Raw genomic sequence first — 20685 nt, forward strand, 5'->3', positions numbered from 1 at the left:
GGATACATTATAATAAGTAAAATTACACCAAGGAATTACATCCAATCAGTAGAACCGGAGATATGAATTGATAAAGATTTTAGTGAAATCTATCACCTAAAAGCTCAAAGCGTGAACCACAGGTATCTGGGCAAAGTCAAAAGTTAAGGCCGACCGCGATGGAAGGAACTCAGGTATGATACACAAGGTGAATTTACATTCAGACTTCATAGAAATTTTGACAGGCAAATCCAGGACAAGGTTGAGTTTAGTAGGGCAAGCTGCAGGCTGTGTCAGAGGAGGAGCAGACGGCTCTGGGAGCAGCTGTACAAAGTCTTGGTGAAGCTGTCAACGATGGCGTCAGGCTCAGACAACGTTTTGGGAGCCGAAAACCTCCAGCGGGATGAAGCTAAAAGCTGTAGCCGAAGAGGACTCCATGAGGCCGGAAACTGTTGCTCTGAGTTCAAGCAGAACAGGATTTGTTACTGCGGAGAAGAACATAGAAGTCAGGCCAACTGGTGATGCACCTTGGGTAGAGCGGATGGCAGGTATATCCTGGTCTTTTGTCGGTTCTACAGCCACTTTTTGGTAAAAACATTTTTAAGTCCCAACTTTAGAGTTAGGCAAGAGAAGTACCTCTAACACCACTTCCAAAGATCCATCAACTCTGGGGCCTCACTTGCGGGGGTGGAATTAGGAGTCACTTCAGCAGAGGCCACGTACACGGTTCGAGGTGTCTGGAGCATGCTATGTCCCTGCAGCTCACTTAGGATGCCAGCCAACTAGCCCTTAAAATCACTCTGGTAGTCCTGGGTTCAAGAAGCAAGGCAGGCTCAAGCAGCAGGGCAGTCCTCTGGGGGACATGGCTTCTGCAGCAGGGCAGTCCTCTGGGGAGCAAGGCAGGTCCAAAGCTGCAGGGCAGTCATCTGGGGGTACAAAAGGGGGTGGTGATGGACGGCGCATCTGAACCAATCAAACACTCACACCCAGTCAACAGATCTGGGTTTAATCCATCACTGTTCTTTGTCCCACTCTGCCACCCCAGTTCAGACAATGCCATATGCAAATCAGTCTGACCCTGTGCCTCATGGGAACAGTCCAGCCCGAACTGCCAAGCCATGCCTTCCCTGGACCGGAAACAAGCTTCCTAGGACCGGTTTCTGGCATTACAGCAGTCTTCAGCCAGGCTTGCTTGAATCCAGTGGCAAAGTGAGCAAGGGACTCACGTCTGAGCATACCCTGCCAACTTATGGCGAACAAAGCGGTACAAAAGGGGGTGGTGATGGACGGAGCATCTGAACCAATCAAACACTCACACCCAGTCAACAGATCTGGGTTTAATCCATCACAGTTCTTTAGCCCACTCTGCCACCCCAGTTCAGACATGGCCATATGCAAATCAGTCTGACCCTGTGCCTCATGGGAACAGTCCAGCCCGAACTGCCAAGCCATGCCTTCCCTGGACCGGAAACAAGCTTCCCAGGACCGGTTTCTGGCATTGCAGCCGTCTTCAGCCGGGCTAGCTTGAATCCAGTGGCAAAGTGAGCAAGGGACTCACGTCTGAGCATGATGGACGGTGATGGATTAAACCCAGATCTGTTGACGGGGTGCGAGTGTTTGATTGGTTCAGATGCTCTGTCCATCACCACCCCCTTTTGTACCGCTTTGTTCGCCATAAGTTGGCAGGGTATGCTCAGACGTGAGTCCCTTGCGCACTTTGCCACTGGATTCAAGCAAGCCTGGCTGAAGACGGCTGTAATGCCAGAAACCGGTCCTAGGAAGCTTGAATCCGGTCCAGGGAAGGCATGGCTTGGCAGTTCGGGCTGGACAAAAGCCAACAGCAGAGAAAATCACAGTTACTTGAAGCAGCAGGCACCAAATGGTTAGGAAATGAAAATGTAAACTTTCTCAAGGTGTTACTGTCAGAATTGTGATTTAAAATCCAACTTCACCATTAAAGATTTTAAATTGCAATTCATTTGAGTCCAAACATGACATTTTTACCTGCTCCCAATCAAAGTTAGCACTTACTAAATGTAACCCAATGTTATCCAATGGGAGATATAGGCCTTAGAGCAGTGAAAAACAAATGTAGAAACTTTTCACTATGAGGATGTGAAACGCTTAGTCCCACTTTTTAAATATATTGCACCCTGCCCTACTGGCTGTTTTAGGTGTTCCTTAGGGCTGACATACATGCATTATTGGGGAAGGTTTAGGCCTGGCAAAAGGTTTATTTTACGAAGTCAAATTGGCAGTTTAAGGGGGGCGCTAGAGGGCGCACAGCAAGATGGCTGCACTGCTGTGAGGCTCTGCGTTCTCGCCACACCTCTCCCAGGATAACAGCGCCCGTCGGCGCTGGACACGGTGAGTGGGTGGGCCTGTACTCGACCCGGGCTGCGGAGATGGGATCGGGCCAGGTGCTAGGCCGCGCCTTACATGCTGGGTCTGGTGCGGGGCAGAGACAGTTGTGGAGCCTAAGGCCTGTGGGAGCTGGGGTGGACGACTCGACTGGCCTACTGTAATCTGGGCCTCTCTGTCGCTGGAAGCTGCCATAGTTCAAGGCCTCATTTGTGCAGAGGTGACGGCGGAGCTCCCGGAGCTGCTCTATTGTGTGCTGCGACTGTATTAGCTGTGAAGACTTCCGGCATCTGTCTTCCTTGCCGCACTTCCTCCAATTTGAGCAGTGGATCAGTGGCCTTAGCTATGGCAATATATACCTGGGTGTAGTCGTGGTGGGCACTGCTTCTCTACGCCAGTTGCTGCATGGTACATAACTGGTGGATCCCCATAGTGTGAAGTTTTGGGGGACAAAAGGTGGCCGTCATAGCGCATCGCCACACCCTACAGGTGCCGGCTGGTAGGGGGGGACTTTCCTTCATGAGCAGTGTGTGGAAGGCAGCTTCGTGAACTTGTTCCACTCCCAATTGAGCCACTGCGGTGTATGTATTGCAGACATCATCTCTGTGGGTGTCTGATTGAGAGGTGAGGCCTCGGCGCTCGTTAATTCTACCTCCTCACTGTGAGACCCTGAAGGGTGCGCCCAGGTCAAGCCCCGTGTTCCGGCTGGTCCATATTGCTCCACCTGACTCCCACCTTGCCCCTGTTCCTGCACCGGCTGGCGTTTTGCGATCTAGGACCATGGGCCGGTCTGATAGGACACAGCCTAAACTCACATTTGAAACCTGGCGCGTCACTAAGACCCCACAAAAGCCTGCCTCGGACTCTGAGGTGGATGCGGTGTCGGATGGGCCCCCCACTCTTGGGGCTACACTGGTTGCCATGCAGCGGACTTTGCAATCGATAGAGGGCGATATGACTGCGGTCAACCACAGACTAGACCACATGTCTTCGCAGTTAGAAAAACAAAGCGTGCGCATGGGGGAGGTGGAGCAGAGGGTCTCTGCCGCAGAAGATGGTTTGTCCACGGTTACAGGCAAGGCCCTAAATATGAAGAAGGACCTCTCGCTCATACAGGCGGAGAACGAAGATTTGGAGGCGCGGTCCCGACGCAATAACATCCGCGTTACGGGACTGCCGGAATCCACGAATGTGGGAAAAATGGAGATCTACATGGAACGCCTCATCATAGACATCTTTGGCACGGAACACCTATCTCCTATGTTTATTGTGGAGCGCGCCCACTGCCCAGGAACCCCTCCTCGTCCTATAATTGCTATGATTTTAAACTATAGGGACAGGGACAAGATCTTGCGACTGGCACGAGAGAAGGGAACAATAGAACATCAGGGGAACTCCCTTGCCTTTTTTCCGGATTTTACTGTTGCAGTGCAGGCCGCGCGCAGGGAGTTCGCCACTGTGAAACAGTTTTTGCGCACGGAGGAAGTCCCCTATGCAATGCTGTATCCTGCCCGCCTGCGTATTGGCGCTGCTTCGGATAACAAGATTGTCTCTTCGCCTAAGGCTGCTATGGATTATGCTAAAAAGTTGAAGCGAAGGAAGCGGGCCTCTGCGGAGGCGACGGGAGGGGAGGAGCTAGAAGACACTGAGTGCTGAGGGTTCTTCCTGGTGTGTAATGTGACTACTGCACTAGAGACAGCTAGACCTTTTGGACACTGTGCACGACAATATGATTGAAAGTTCCCATTCCATATTCGTCCTGTACGTAGCTCTGCTCTTTGTCTTATGAAGGGTGGGCTTTTACAGACATAGTGGCACTGAATATGATTAAGATGTCAGGAGTGTTATATCTTTGCTGTCACTGGTGAACCTTAGCGACTTTGAATGTTTCACCTTTTCCATACCATCTACTGCAAAAAAAGTTACTTTGGGATTCATGCCTGCCTAGATCTGAGTTGTTTATTTTAGGGCTTGGGACTCTTGAGTTATAACATGGATACTTGGATATAAAGGCATCTACTAATATGGCGCCGGATGTGCTATAATGTCTCCCCGGTCAACTCCTGCTACGCGGGAGCTATGCACATCTGTGCCCCCTTCATATGGGTGTACCCCGACTTTTGCTCTCTGTTGTGGGTGGGGGGGAGGGCTAGGTTGGGACTGGAGATGGCTTTGGCATGGTTGGGGTGCTGAAGTGGGAGGTGGGTGGGATGGGATGGGTTGGGGGGGTGTTTGTTGGTTGTTCACTCCAGGTGTACAGTTCGGATCTGGGATGTCCGATGCGCTCTGAGAACGTATCGAACTGGTGCTATTGTCCGCCACTTATTGCGCCTACCACCGGATAATGGGTAGTTCCATCAAATTTGCCACTTGGAATGTGCGTGGGCTGAACTCCCCGCGGAAGATCAGGATGGTGTTTGCAGGACTTGATAGAATGAATGTGAAGGTGGCTTTCCTTCAGGAAAAACATTTGACCTCTGCATCGGTACGGAATGTTGGCGCCCGGTGGGCTGGTGTGAGAGCTTCCTCCTCCTATTCATCGTTTGCTAGAGGTGTACTCACATTAGTGAAGAAGGGGGTCCCCTTTACTGAAATTCAGACTGAATCGGATGACTGTGGACGATGTGTGATAATGCATGGCAGACTGGGAAGCGAGAGTGTGCTGTTAGTGAACATTTACGGGCCGAATGTGATGATCCGGCTTTTTTCTCTGATATGTGACGCAGGATTCTGCGATTTCCCCGAGCTGAAATTATTTGGGGTGGCGATTTCAATGTGTATTTGGATGCGTTTAAGGATAGACAGGGAGTGAGTGAAGCCCGACAGAAGAATGCTTCTGAATTGCTGTGGAGACCGATAGATGCTGGACATGTGCAGGATGTGTGGCGACTGCATCATCCGGAGGCGCGCGAAAGCTCCTGTGTGTCTTCAGGGCGCGGCTCGTGGTCACGCATTGACTATTGGTTGATTTCAGAGGGGGTGTATCCTTGGGTCAAGAGTGTGTGCCATGCGGCCAGGACACTTTCCGACCATTCTCCAGTGCTCCTGGAATTGACATTGCCGGACTATGGGGCCCCGCAGTTTGCCTGGCGCCTCCAGCCGCCTGAATCGAAAGACCCGGTGTTCAAACACACTATAGAAGAAGAGATTGGGCATTACTTCACGGAGAATGAAGGTACGCTTGATAGCGCCGGAGTCTTGTGGGAGGCGTTTAAGGTCACCATAAGGGGGGCATGCATAGGGGCTCAGTCGGGCGCGCTGCGGGATATTAGACGCCGGATCCGGAAACTGGCTATGGAGATTAGTGATTTGGAGCGAGCCTTCAGCGCTGACCCATCGGCGGATAAGCTTGCTCAGATTCGAGACCTTGTCTCGGAGCATAATGACACTGTAGACCAGGAGTTGTGGCACTGCTCTTGGCGTCAGGTAGCACAATATTATGGGGAAGTTGGACGGCCGAGCCGCTCCCTTGCTCAGAAGCTGAGAGAGCCCCGAAGCCAGGAGCCCGTACATGAGCTCATTGACGATGCAAGTGAGGCACACCACTCAGCTGAAGACCTGTGCGAGGTTGTTTTGAAGTTCTACACTGATCTCTATGCTGCCCGGGAGTCTCCTTCCGATGAGGCAACACATGATTACCTGGACGATGTGGCACTGGGCTGGTTGTCCAATGCGCATTGTGAATATTTAGTGCAGCCGTTCGGGGAGGAAGATGTGCGGGACGCTATAATTGCATTACCTACCTGCAAGGCTGCCGGGTCGGACGGGCTGCCAATTGAATTTTATAAGACATTTGCATCACTTTTGGCTCCCCGGCTGTTGGAGGTATTTGCGGAGGCATATGATAATGGGCACCTACCGCCGTCACTTCGCGAGGCCTTGCTAGTCACACTACTGAAACCAGACAAACCCCCTAATCAATGCGGATCGTACAGACCGCTATCCATCATCAATATTGACATAAAAATTTTAGCAAAAATGATCGCCACTAGGCTTCAGCCCCTGGTTCCCCTTCTGGTCCTGCCGGACCAGTCTGGTTTCATGATGGAGAGGTCCACTACACATAATTTACGTACATAGTTTTCCACACTGCATTATTTTGAACCTGACTTCCAGGCCGTGGCTGTGTTACTCGACGCAGCTAAGGCCTTTGATTCTGTGCATTGGTCTTACAAGTTTCACGGTCCTGACTTGAATGGGGTTTCCCCCCTTCTTTCTCCAATGGATTCGGATTCTTTACAGTGGTCCTGTCGCCAGGGTTAAGGTTAATGGCAGGGTCTCGCCCTTATTTCCGATTGGAAAGGGCACCCGACAGGGTTGCCCCCTATCACCGATACTCTTCTCCTTGATAATAGAGCCACTAGCGTGCAAGCTTCGTCAGAAACATTCGGCTACGGCCTTGAGATTCCGGCAGCGCCTCTTGATCGTATCGCTGTATGCGGAAGATATGTTGCTGTACGTCCGGGAGCCCTCAAACTATCTATCCCCGCTCCTGAGGGAATATGTCCAATTTGAAAGGTTTTCTGGCTTGGGCATAAACTGGTCCAAGTCCGTGGTTTTTCCTCTAATGGAGCGCACGAAGGAGGTTGACTTGGACTTCCCCCTGTCATGGGCTGCAGAGCCAGTAAAGTATCTTGGGGTGATGATCCATAGAGACCCTGCGGTGGTGGTCGCAGAGAACCATGGGCGCGCTGTTATGCGTATAGTGGAACAAACTGAGAGGTGGGCACGTTTTCCTTTGTCGCTGGCAGATAGGATCGCGGTTGTTAAAATGGTGTTCTTGCCTGATTTACTGCATTTTTTCATCAACGTCCCCATCAGGCTGAATCTGGCTTTTTTTCAGACGCTGCAGTCAGCTCTACTCTCATTTGTATGGGGAGGTAAGCAATCAAGATGCAGCTGGGACCTCCTAGTGCAACCGTTTGACAGAGGAGGCTTTGAAGCCCCGGATTTTCGCTTATACTACCTTTGTGCACAAGCGCACTTTCGCATTACTGGCATTTCCCGCAGCGTTTTCAGCCACATGTAGCGATTAAAACAGACGTGGTTCGTCCTATCCCGGTGCAAGCTATGCTCCTATCGGGCGGCTCGGGTGGGCCTCGGCAGGAAATTTGCCCTACCTGTTGTACGTCTTGGGCGTGGAAAGCTCTAGCTGCTAGGGTTCCGCTTCCATATCTCTATGCTCCTCTCCTACCCATAGCTTCTCATCCCAGAATCTCGGCTGCGAGGGAGCCCGCTACTTTGAAGGAGCTTTCGGCTGCCGGTATTGTCCGTATGAGTGACCTGTATGCTGGGGGTCGTTTCAAAACTATTGAGGAAGCCCAACAAGGCGTCGATCGACCCTTTATGTTCAGATTTATGTATATTTGCGTCCGGCAGGCAGTACTGGAGGTTTACCCGAATTTCCCGGAGGAACCTGCAACCCTCAGGGCCTTGCAGGTGATGCTGACGGGTGCGAGCCGTAACGGACTCCTTACTTGGCTTTGCCATGCCTCTCAGGGAGAAACGGAGTTTGAGGACCATCCGTCGCGTCAACGATGGCAAACTGCGCTGGGCACCCCGCTCCCGATGGAAACATGGTTGGCTTGTTGTCAACTCACAGGGCGCTTAACGGCCAATTGTAATCTCAGGATTATCCACTTTAAGTTTTTGCATCAAATATATTATACTCCACTACAGCTCCATAGGTATGGGCTGTGTGATTCTGCAAAGTGTGTGAGATGTGGAGTCGAGGGTGCGGATTTCCTCTACGTGGACTGGCTGTGTGGGAAAGTGTCGGAGTTCTGGACTGCGGTAGCTCGCATTCTATCGGAAGTGGTAATGGAGCTAGTTGAGTGTACTCCTGAATTGTGTCTCCTAGGCTATGTCAATTGTCTAAAGCCCGCCAACTGCCGACTTGTGGCGGTTACCACCTTGATGGCAAAACGTGTAGTGGCAAAGAGGTGGGGTGCACGCTTAGCCCCCACAACCAAACTGTGGCTTACTGACCTATCATACTGTAGAGACCAGTTGCTGGCTTACGGGGAGGAGCTGCCTGAGGCTTCCCGCCCCAAGGACTTTTGGAGCCCCATGACGACATACTTGCTTGCACACCTTGATCTGCTTGAGGGGGCGCGGCTCGACACATAGGTCGCTGTGAACACTGTTCTGGATTTATCACAGATTACAGGCATTCTACACTGTTGGCTCTGAGTGCTATACTGTACTGTCATTATGATACTACTCACTGTAAACTCTATCTAACGGAAGGCGCATGCATTGATGGAACTGACTTGATGAGAAGGCTTTGAAGTGTTGGTACTACCTGGTAGAAAGGGAAGGGGGGTGGGGGAGTTAGGGGGAGTTGGGTGGTTTTCTGCTGTTTAGCAAGGTCTGCATATGCTAAGAGATAACTACCTGTGCCATCTACAATGTACGGATTTCCTATGTACTTTGGCAGTGATATACATATGTTTGTAGATGTATGCTGTATGTTGTACACTTGAATTGCTAATAAATCTAATAAAAATAAAATAACAAATAAAAAATAATTGGCAGTTTAAACTGTACTCCAGGTTGCAATGGCAGGCCTGAGACATGTGCTACTTTAGCTGGTGGCACAATGAGTGCTGCAGGCCTACTAGAGCGAAAAGAACAATTGAGGGACAAAATGTGGACCAATGTCATACTTTCACCCCAGTATAGTGATCTGGGCCTAAACCTCTTCTTTTTTTTGCTCCACATGCCATTCCAGTTTGAACCCAGCCATATGCAAATCAGTCTTGGCCCTGCTCCCTATGGGAACAGTCCAGCCCGGACTGCCAGGCCAGGTCCTGCTTGGACATGAAACAAGCATCCTAGGGTTAAGCCCAGATCATTGTGACTGGGGGTGAATGTTTGCATTGTTCAGCATTCCGTCCTTCATTTGTTCCTTTTGCTTTTGTCACCCTAAGTGGGAAGGGTACGCCCAGACATGGGTCCCATGCTCACTGCGCCACTGGATTCCAGATAGCCTGGCTGATGTGAGGTGATGCCCCAAAACCGGTCCCTGGATGCTTGTTTCCGGTCCATAGAGGACCTGGCTTGGCAGTTCGGGCTGCACTGTTCCCATGAGGCACAGGGTCAAGACTGATTTGCATATGGCTGGGTCCAAACTGGGGTGGTGTTGTGGGCAAAAGAACAATGGATTAAACCCAGATCTTTGTGAATGTTTGCATTTTTCAGCAATCCACCCATCATTTGTTCCTTTTGCAGGCCTACTAGAAGCGTTTAATTTAAAGGCCATGGGTACAGGTAGTACCACATGCTAGGTACTTACAAGAAAATTAAATGTACTAATCAGACAGAGGCCAATTTTACCTTATTTTAAGGAGAGAGCACAAGCACTTTAGCACGGGTTAGTGGTGGTAAACTGCACAGAGTTGTAATGCCCAAAAAAACGAATTCAGATAACAGGGGAGGTGAAGGAAAAAGGTTTGGGGGTGACCCTGCAGAGAGGGCCAAGTCCACCACAAAGCCACTGTTTTGTGCCAAGTAAAAAAAAAAAAAAAGGCCTGGAAAATGTTTTAGAACAGGAGATAGGAGAATGCTGTTTTGATTGGCGTAATCCTTGAACAACATAGCGGACACCCAAATGCATATTGCGGCCTATGCCAGCAGACGTTTGTCCCAAACTGAATGTGCTTATTCACAACATGAGAAAGAAAGTTTAGCAGTGGTGTGGGATTGTGAAAATTTCCAAGCATTCTTATACGGAAAGCCTTTCACGCTTGTGACGGATCATCAAGAGTCGTTAACCATCTTTGACAATCCACAGGCCAAGATGCCACCTTGCATTGAACGTTGGGGTCTATGACTACAAGAATACAACTACACAATTGTGCCCTGTCCAGGGAAAGATCAAAACCATGATGACTACTTCTGACGGGTGCCTCTACAGTGCTATGGTACATCTTCTAAGATAGATGAAGCCTACATACATTTCATTGTGAAATCAAGCACACCAGCTGCAGTTTCATTGGAACAAATTGTCACTGCTACGATTCATGATAGAGATATGTTGAACCTGAAAGACATATTGCAAACCAGTCTTGGAACCAGCACACTCGACCTCTAAACAGTGAGAGTGAATACCAGAAGTTTATAAATGTCAAAGACAAACTGTTTGTTACTCAAGAAGGTGTTATCCTGAGGGATTCAAGAATTGTTGTTCCGGAGAGTTTGTGACAACAGATAATTGAAGTGGCCGATAAAGGACATTGTGGAATCGTTGCCACAAAACAAGCTCTCCAAGACAGAGTCTGATTTCCCCATCTCAATGAGAGAGTTAAAAGACGGTTGAAGGCCTGTCAACTGCCTTTCATCGAAAACCACTTAATCCACCTTAAACATGCCAGAGTTGACAAATGATGCATGGGAACAAAGTGCCGTTGACTTCCTGGGTCTTCTTGACAAAGGACAACACCTAATGGTGATTGCTGAGGACTACTCCTGCTTTCAATTGATAGATCTCTCATCCACCACTCAAGAAAGAGTCATCGAGAGATTAGACAGCATCTTCGCAAAATGGGGTGTCCCTGCAATCCTAATATCTGACAACAGCCCACCTTTTAACAGTTGAGAATTCACATACTTTCACAGTCATCTTAATGTAAAGCATCAGAAAAACATACCTCTTTGGGCACAGGCTAATGACCTTGTCGAACGTTTCATGAGTACTCTTGAGATAGCTGTTCAGGGTGCTTTTTTGGAAAAGCTCAACATTACATTTTCTTTTTTAATTCTACTCTTCAAGCTTAAAGTGCAACTCCTCATTCGATCACAGGTGAAATCCCTGACACCTTGAAGTTAAGGAGAGCGAAGACGACCAGGTTACCTCATTGGACAAATAGACGAACAAGTACTGAGGAGGAAGCCCATTTAAGAGACTTAGATTGTTAAAGAAAAATGAAATCCTATACAGATAAGTGCCGACATGAGAAGGACATTATGTTCACTAGAGGAGATCGAGTGCTTGTCCATCAGCCTATAAACAGAAATCTGATGCTCTCTTTAATGCTGAGCCTTTTCATGTTGTGACCAGCAAAGGACACATGGTGACTGCCCAACCTCCTGGGAAGTCTATCACATGAGATTCCTCACAATTCCAACATGTGGCTCATCACTCGTCAAGCACTAAAGTCAATGTAGAGAGTGGGTCGGAAAGGACAATTGGAGACCCCCTGAACGCTGTTATTCCAAAATCAACAACACAGATCGTGGTCATTTCGACTGCCTGCCCCCAGTTTCCAAAGACATGGAAAGACGTGATCAGAGCGCCACGAAGACTCACTGACAATTTATAATTGTATATATTCATTAAAAAATTAAATGTTTTTATTTAGCAAAGGGGGCGATGTAGGGTTGTGTGAGTTAGCAATGGCGGAACCGTTTTGGCTCCTGATGGACTCTGTAGAAATGTGACCTAAGCGTTAGAATATGGTGTAGTGAATGCAGGTTTAGAATGTTGAGTTCGTGGTTGCATGTAGAAGAATAAAAACATGTTATACTAAGCTTTGTGTGTGGCATAGTATTTAGAGGTCACCTAGGATGGGGAGGTCGCTACAGTTGGTTACATCCTTGTCCCAATGTGAACAATGGGGACAAAGTCTGAACTAAGAAATCTTCACCGCTCCCCGATCCAGCGGCTCCTTGACAACAACGCTTCCTACTCGGTCACCATTGGAAGCCTTGCCTCACTGAACTTTACCTTCTCAGACATATTTCTTCAGAATTTCTTTTAAGTCTGAAAGTAAGCGGAGACTGGGCCCAATCCACCTCATGTATCTGAACTACGCTCCATCATGGTCAGCCATAACTTTCGACATTGCCCCTGTCTCACATGAATAGATGTCCGCGTTTGGCACTTTTATATTTTTGGTGCTAGTTTTTTACTAAAATGTTTAAAAATTCATAACTCTGGTTCTACTGATTGGAATTTTGTTGTTTTGGTGTAATTTTTTTGTTCAATTATAATCTATTTTTCTAAATTGTGTGGGAATTTTCTTGTGTTGTGTCACTTTATTACTGTTTGTGTACTGCATAAATACTTTACACAGTGCCTCCAAGTTAACCGTGACTGCTTTTGTGCCAAGCTACAAGAGGGTGAAGCACACATTACAGACCTTTATGGTTCACCCTGATAAGGATTGCGGTTGTTACTTGAGTAGGGCTCACAACCCCTAAAAAAAAACTATTTCTCAAACAGCTTCACTGAGGTGGTCAGGACTCCAAGTATTTCCATATTTCCATGCTTGCACGACTGGCTGGTAAAGTTGGAATCACTTTGGGGATCATCAGGCCAAGGTGCACAATGACTCTTCACCACACCTTGAACTTTATCATTACCATATGAAAGTCTCAACTACCTACATTATGGAACTCGACTTCACAGGTGTAGTGTTAGACGCAACCTGCATGAAGGTTTTTCCTCCTTATCATAGTATTGTGCGAATTCAGGAGATAAATCATAGATTCCTGACTCTAGTGCGTCTCCCAGTCTCACAGTCTCATGCCTGTGCTGCTTCGTGGCCTTGTGAGTCCTTAAGGTTGTGCATTTCAGATAATGACTTATGGTCCTGCAGTGGTGCCATTGATGGCGGTGGCTCCAACACCAAAGGAGTCTCTCAGCGCAGGTGCAGATCCGCAGGTGGTTCACATGCACAGGTGAGTGGATCTCTCCCAAACTGGAGGTTCTTTCTAAACAAATTACGTGTCTAAAAAAGAGCATAAAAATCATTCAATACAACAATAAATCGATAATCAGAAAAAAGAAATGTAAAATAACATCATTGATAGAACATCAATTAATTGTCTAATGTACACTCCCGCTATGTCCTGTGTGTTGATGTTCTATCAATGATGTTATTTTTCATTTCATTTTTCTGATTATCGATTTATTGTTGTATTGAATGATTTTTATACTCTTTTTTAGACACGTAATTTGTTTGTACAAATAATAATTTTCTATGCACTGTGATTTTAAAGAACATACATTACATTTTCTATAAGAAAAAATTAGTTGGTATTGTGTACATATATATATATATATATATATATATATATAAAGGAGAGAGACTGTCGGTGGAAATATTTGCGCGGAACTACGCCGTGCGAGGGAGGCACCTTCCGAAGTATCCGGTGTAAAATTGTCCGTCGGGGCTAGCAAGCATCTGGATCGCCCCACATCGCCAATGGCACAGCAACTCTGCTATCAGAGATAGCCCATGACCACATGGGAAGGCACCACTACTTTAGGAATGCCCCGGACTTGCAAATGTCGGCGATGTGAAGGCTGGAAGTACGGGAACAAAACGGATGAAAAACTTCGTCCAGAAAGATACTGCGCATCCTCACCTGCTTCAATTACAGCCAGACTCAACCATGAGGAAATTAAGAAAATGGCTGTTTGGACTGCAAAACCACAGCACGCTGATGTAAGCGAACTGCACTCTGGGAGTTGCAGTTCTACGTGTTGGGTACTAAGCGGCTCCTCCCAAATGGAACACAGGTGTGCAAACAAATCTACTTTAGATGCCAGAAAACTTTTCAACTTTGGACCGCAGTAGCAGTGGCAACTAACAAGGAAGTGCATCTGAGGAAAGCCTATGCTGAAACGCGTCATGCCGAATCCTTGAAAAATAAAGCAACATTGTTTTGAAATCCAGCGTGCCCCCTTGTCTATCTTTAAATGAGAGAGACTGTCGGTGGAAATATTTGCGCGGAACTACGCCGTGCGAGGGAGGCACCTTCCGAAGTATCCGGTGTAAAATTGTCCGTCGGGGCTAGCAAGCATCTGGATCGCCCCACATCGCCAATGGCACAGCAACTCTGCTATCAGAGATAGCCCATGACCACATGGGAAGGCACCACTACTTTAGGAATGCCCCGGACTTGCAAATGTCGGCGATGTGAAGGCTGGAAGTACGGGAACAAAACGGATGAAAAACTTCGCCCAGAAAGATACTGCGCATCCTCACCTGCTTCAATTACAGCCAGACTCAACCATGAGGAAATTAAGAAAATGGCTGTTTGGACTGCAAAACCACAGCACGCTGATGTAAGCGAACTGCACTCTGGGAGTTGCAGTTCTACATGTTGGGTACTAAGCGGCTCCTCCCAAATGGAACACAGGTGTGCAAACAAATCTACTTTAGATGCCAGAAAACTTTTCAACTTTGGACCGCAGTAGCAGTGGCAACTAACAAGGAAGTGCATCTGAGGAAAGCCTATGCTGAAACGCGTCATGCCGAATCCTTGAAAAATAAAGCAACAGTGTTTTGAAATCCAGCGTGCCCCCTTGTCTATCTTTAAAGGAGAGAGACTGTCGGTGGAAATATATATATATATATATATATATATATATATATATATATATATATATATATATATATATGTGTGTGTGTGTGTGAATTTTAGTTTTGGTGATATTGGTTGATCCTTGGTATGAATGGTATGAATGTGTGACAGCTCAACTGATAAGTTGCCCAAAGGGGGCATTAGTTTGCGACTTCTAGAAACAACGTCCATTGAGGTGAGTAATTGGAACAAATATGTGCAATGATGCAGGTAAGAAGGCTTGGATCCTTTTAAGTCAAACCTTTATGACATTCGTCTCTTGCACAGCAGGGGCTGGCAGTAGCTACAGTCAAGTTTCACCCATCTGCCTTTTCAGCTCTCATGTATCTACCTGAATAGCCAGCATTGTTTAATCACCTTAAGTCCTCATTTTCTAAATCGTTTGCTTTATCCGTTCCCTTTCGCTCCATTCATTTCTCTACAGTGGGATTAGAATCTCGTGTTGCCTTTCTTCATGGCATTTCTAGGTAAGAATTTTACTTTGTGAGGTGACCATCTCTGTTCTACGTCCCCCCTAGATAATTGTTATCCCTACATCTCCACTGGTTGTCTGACTATTGTTAGGGTAGTCCTTTCTTTAGCTTATTTTGTTGCCTTTGGACTTTTTGAGTCTACTGTTTTATAATAGGGAGTGCGTTTAACACCATCCTTTACTTCCTCCCTTTTGACATCCAGGACCTTGATTGCTCTTCAGGTGTGACTTTTTTCCTGGTACTTTAATACGGATATACATTGCGCTTGGGTCGAATTTGGGAGCCTAGGTTATTATTATTTTTCAAGGTGAGGAGGGTTTCGGTTCTCTGATCTTACCTCTGTGACTTTACTCCAATATTATTTTCCTCCTCTTTTCTTCCCCTTCTTTGTTTCTTTTACTTTTTACCTAAAACTTTCCCACCTAATTTTAAAATGTTTGTGGTTTTAACAGTATAAAACATGTGTAATATTTAAAATTTGCCGGTGTTTATTCGTGATTATGTGTCTGGTTTGCCCAGATATGTTTTTCCTAGGTCTTCACGGCCCTAACTTGTGCTTATGTATTATATTCTGTATCTTTTGTAGCGAATTCGTTTATGGGACTAAACTTGCATGTGTTTATCCTTTGTATGGTTTAATTTTTGCACGTTCGTAATGGGTCATCTTGTGCAATATATCACTGTATTATGATTTAATTTGTATTATGGTCATTAGTGGTTGTTTTTTACTTCTTCGTATTTGTATTTTTATATGGTTTTTGTATTTGCATGTTCATTTATGCGAGTCTTTTATAATTGTTTACAGCCCTGATGAAGATCCCATGGCACGGGGGAACGAAACGCGTTGGTTGTGTGCCGCTGTTGTTTCCAAAAGAAATTGAATAATAAAGAAGAATTTCCAAAGATTCTACATCGTTTTGATTTGTTTAGTGCACCTTCCGTTTTGTCTTTAAATCTTATTGTAAATTAGCATCTTTTGGCAGCAGGTGCTGGAAGTTGTCGCACTTGAAGGACATATTTGAAACTACGTGAGTGATTGTGCTTGACCTTGGTCTGCTGCTGTGTTCTTGTGTTCTGGATTAGAATCTCGTGTTGCCTTTCTTCATGGCATTTCATTTTGAGACAATGCACAGCAGTCCAGTATGACTTCTTACTTTGAAGACAAAGTTGTGGGTGGTAATACCTTTTGTAAGGTATCCTGACGTGTTTTGTTGATCTATAGGTCACATGATGCTGTTGCACTAGAATCTCACCACAGTAAAATTCTCTGTATGGTTTGAAATGTAATGTTTCATGCTTGACAGTATCTCTGGCCAGCAAAGGAGGCGGTCACTCAGTGCTGTAGCTCCAATGAAGTTCAGCGTAATGACATGAACTGATGTGCCAGTGCGTTTATTCCACAACATTATGTTTGAAGAAACATAGGCCATTTCGGTGAGGGTGTTGTCAGTTATTCCTTGTCCACTTATCCATTAACCTCTCGGTGTGCTAATGTAGAACTTTTAAGCTGGTCCAGGTTATCTGTTAAAAGCGCTGTCACTGTTTTTAGCATCTTCCACTCAGGCTTCAACAATTTCTTGTTTCTTGGGAAGATCGATTACAGTTTCATTCCTTAAATTTATACAATGATATGCTTTTAAAAAATGGTGGACAATTTGCCTACATCGTATGTTAACTTGACCTTATCTGCCATGAAAGTGGTCTTGGGTACCGACTTTAATGCTAAGGTTAGCTCTTATTGACCTTTTTCTAATTCTTAATTCTCTGAATGATAAATAAGGACTCATCTTACTCACCTGTTGATTCACGCGGAGCAAAACGGTAAGGCCTTATAATTTAGGATGATCTTGTTAATGTATATGAATTGTTTCATTGTTTAATTCTGATCATGTGAGTCCAACATTTAAAGGTAGAGATCGTTGTGCTACTATAGACTACATTTTTCTGTCTAGGGGTCCAACTAATTATGTTACAGATTATTCTGTACAGGTGATCCTCACGTTCCAAATGTTCTCATTTGACCTTAAACATTAGCACTTGTTTTAGCTTTGATGACTTAGAACCATGAGCCCCCTTTTGACCAACATCTTGAACTCTGCTAGTCATTCAAGATTACTTTGTTCCTGGACTAATTTAATTACCGTTCCCATATTCAAGAAGGGCAGTTGTAAATGCTATAGGCCCATCTTGTTAATGTATTTCATTGCTTAAAGTAGCTGGCAAGGGTATCTTGAAATTGTTTTTAGCTTGGTCCTCTGTTAACCATGTTCTTGCCAATGTTCAATATGGCTTTACGGAGGGCCTGGGCAGTATGGACCAAAGTTCCAATCTGCATTTAATCACAAGTATACTGTGTTAAAAAGAGTCTCTCTTAATTTTTGTTTTAATTAATTTAGGCAGTGCTTTCGATAATGTTACTAGATCAAACATTATGATAGATCTTATTCTCTATGGGGATTGCCATATAATTTATGAATTTTCTTTACAGCTTACACTCCAATTTATGTGCTACTGTTAGATTTGGAGATTGTGCTAAATAAACAAATGTGTTTGGTAAGGTTGTGTTCAGCCCCCAATTGTATTCATTTTGTACATCAATAATCGTAATCCTTATCCAATCTCTAAAAGACAAGATATGCCTAATAATGGTCATAAGGGTATCCCCTTGTTTATTTATGCAGATGATGCAGTTATATTTTTGCACACGGCTACCAGCTTGATAAAACTTGTAGACACTCTATTGCCTTTATGGATAACCTAGAATTGGATACTAATCTTTATAAAAACCCATGATATAATATGTGGGCCACAAACTAATATGACTAATACACTGTGTGTAACAAATATAACCATTGAGAGAGTTTATTTCTTCTCTTATCTGGGGGTTAAGTTTAATTTCGCTAGTATCTGATGTCCTTCTTGTAATCCCAGGTGCATGAAACTTGCCCAATCTGGAAAGGCTGTTTGGGATTTTGCTACTAAACTGGGACAGAATCCTCTTGATCAGATGTTAGTGTTTTACAAAATGCAATGAGTCCCTATTTTGTGCAATGGCGCTGGTACTTGGGGTTATTTCTCCAGTGCCAAATTACAACAAGAGCAAAACTGCTTCTGCTATATGTTGATGTTTTTTTCTTCTAAAACTTTTCTTTTTTTGTCATGAGGTGTTTTCTCTGCCATATGTTGGCTCCCTTATTATTATGACTGTCAATTTGGTCTAACCCTAAAGCTCTCTTAATAGCTCCATTATTATTGACTATAATAGCTCCCCTGATACACTTGGCTGAAACTGAATACATCTTCTTTCAGCAACCTAAGCAGACTGTCTCTGTTTTCTAACCCTGAGAACATCATTAAGTTTGATGAAACCGCATTAGGCAGCATTTTCATAAAAAGTATATCAGCTTACATGAAGCTTCTGAGGTTCTTAAACCTTACATCTGTATGTACGTTTTGTTGCAGACCTCATTTGGACTGGAGTTATACTGATCAGTGGATATTCACCCTTTTGACAGAGGTCTACTAGGCCGGTTCAGTCTGGGTTCAATGCTCTGCATCCTTTCTTTTCCGAATGGGCAATATAGCTCTGATTCCAACTGTGACGTCCATGTGATGAGGCTTCACGCCAGTCACTTTTACACTTTATCTGTGTTTGCAAATTTCATAAATCTTTCTGAGATACAGATTAAGTTGCTAACCTAATAAGACCTTGTGAACAAGTTGGAGAGATTTAAATTGAAGTCTCAAGTCTCTGTTTGGCATTGGTAGCCAATGGGGTGTATTCAAGGCTGGAGAAACAAAATCTGTTCTTTTCAAATTCAAAGCCAACTTCACTGGTGCATTTTGCACTAAACATTTCTTTAGCACCTTGCAAGGGGAATCTAGATAAACTACAATAATACAATCTTACTGCAGTAAATGCATTCCCTCTTTGGGTTTTATTTAATAAGGTGAACCTGTGCGAAATGAACTTCAGTGTATGTAGGTGGTGAATACATAAGCTGATGAGTAAGTCAACATCAAACTTGACACCAAGAATCACACATTGGCTGGGGTAGATTTTCCTCCAAAACATAGCGACCAGATAGTTCCTAAGCATACAGACATTCCCATTTTTGAGACGGTTCATGTGAAACAGTTACCTTCTGTATGGGATTGCCATGAATTTTAAAAATTAACCTACATATCATCTGCGTACATCAGTATGACTAGACAAAAGGACTGAATGAGGAATGCAAAAGGATCATGTAGAGATTAAGAGTGCTGGGGATGGGAGGAGGAGCTTGGCGGGCATCCGAGATGGCCGCGTGAGCACAGCGCTCTCCGGACACCCGCCGCTCCCGGCTTAATATCCTGCTTTAATCCTGATTTTTTGCGAGGATTCATACAGAGGACGTTGGGCTGATCTACCTGGACCTTTCAGAAACTGATTTGGACATCGGGTGCCTGAATTATGTTCAATTGAACTTTTGGGCTCCACCCTCGAAGTACGCCCGGGACTGGGTGAGGTTCGGTGGCCGTCTTGGAGTTGAACAACAACGGCAGGGGGATTGGTCTTGCGGGTCCCCTTCTTAAGTTTCGGTTTCGTTTCTGCCTCAGACTGGGACACTGGTGAGAGGGTCGGGCCAGAGCTGCGGCCGGGACACGAGTGGGTTGTCTGGCCCTTGGCTGCACTGTTCCTGGAGTGGGCTGCCTCTATCCTGGTGATATCCCTCTCGTAGTCCTTTGGTCCCGGGGCCTCCATTTCTGGTGCCCGGTCCGTCGACCCTGGTGACTTTACTCGTGACGCATCTTCAAAATGGCGGGCAGAGGGGACCGAGAGACGCGCAAGACGAAGACACCGCTGCGCGGGGGTCCGGTTCAATCCAATGTTATGGATCGTTATACCCACTCTAAAGGGTCCCCCGGAGCTGCCCTGCCCGGTCCCATCGCGTCCGATCAAGTAGTGGATGCGTCGACGGAGCCCTCCTTGCAGGACATCATGGGCGCCATTTCTGGCATGAGGGAATCCATAGGCCAACAGTACGAAACCTTGGCCCACAAACTTGACACTGTGGCAATTGAGGTGAATTTGATTCGAGCCGATCTCTCCAAGACGAACGAAAAGGTGAAGTCGTTGGATATCAAATCATCCAGCCTCACGACTGACGTCTCTGATATTCAGACGGAGATTGGCAATCTCCGTAGGGTGAACGATTTCATGACCCGGCGCTTGGAGGATTTTGAGAACAGGGCACGTCGCTGTAATGTTCGCGTGGTGGGTGTGCCGGAGAATCCAGAACCCCACTCGGTTGATCTCCTGGTTGAAGACCTCATCCAGAACCACCTTTCTCCGTCTGGCCTTAGTAAATTTTTCGCAGTGGAGCGCGCACATCGTGTTCCAGGGGGCCAGGGCAAGCCGGGCGCCCCGCCGAGACCTATTATTGCAAAGCTTTTCCACTATAGAGATCGGGACGCTATCCTGCAGGCCTCGCGGGTGAAGGGCCCGGTGGCCTTT

At 46.1% G+C, this 20685-nt stretch overlaps 1 protein-coding gene across 1 annotated transcript in view; it reads right to left on the reverse strand.

The window, feature by feature from the left end:
- The window catches only part of TDP1 (tyrosyl-DNA phosphodiesterase 1), a 934974-nt gene that overhangs the window by 690541 nt on the left and 223748 nt on the right, over positions 1 to 20685 (reverse strand). The gene's annotated exons all lie outside the window — the stretch shown is intronic.

This window comes from Lissotriton helveticus, chromosome 9, assembly GCF_964261635.1.
Source record: "Lissotriton helveticus chromosome 9, aLisHel1.1, whole genome shotgun sequence".
NCBI lineage: Eukaryota > Metazoa > Chordata > Amphibia > Caudata > Salamandridae > Lissotriton > Lissotriton helveticus.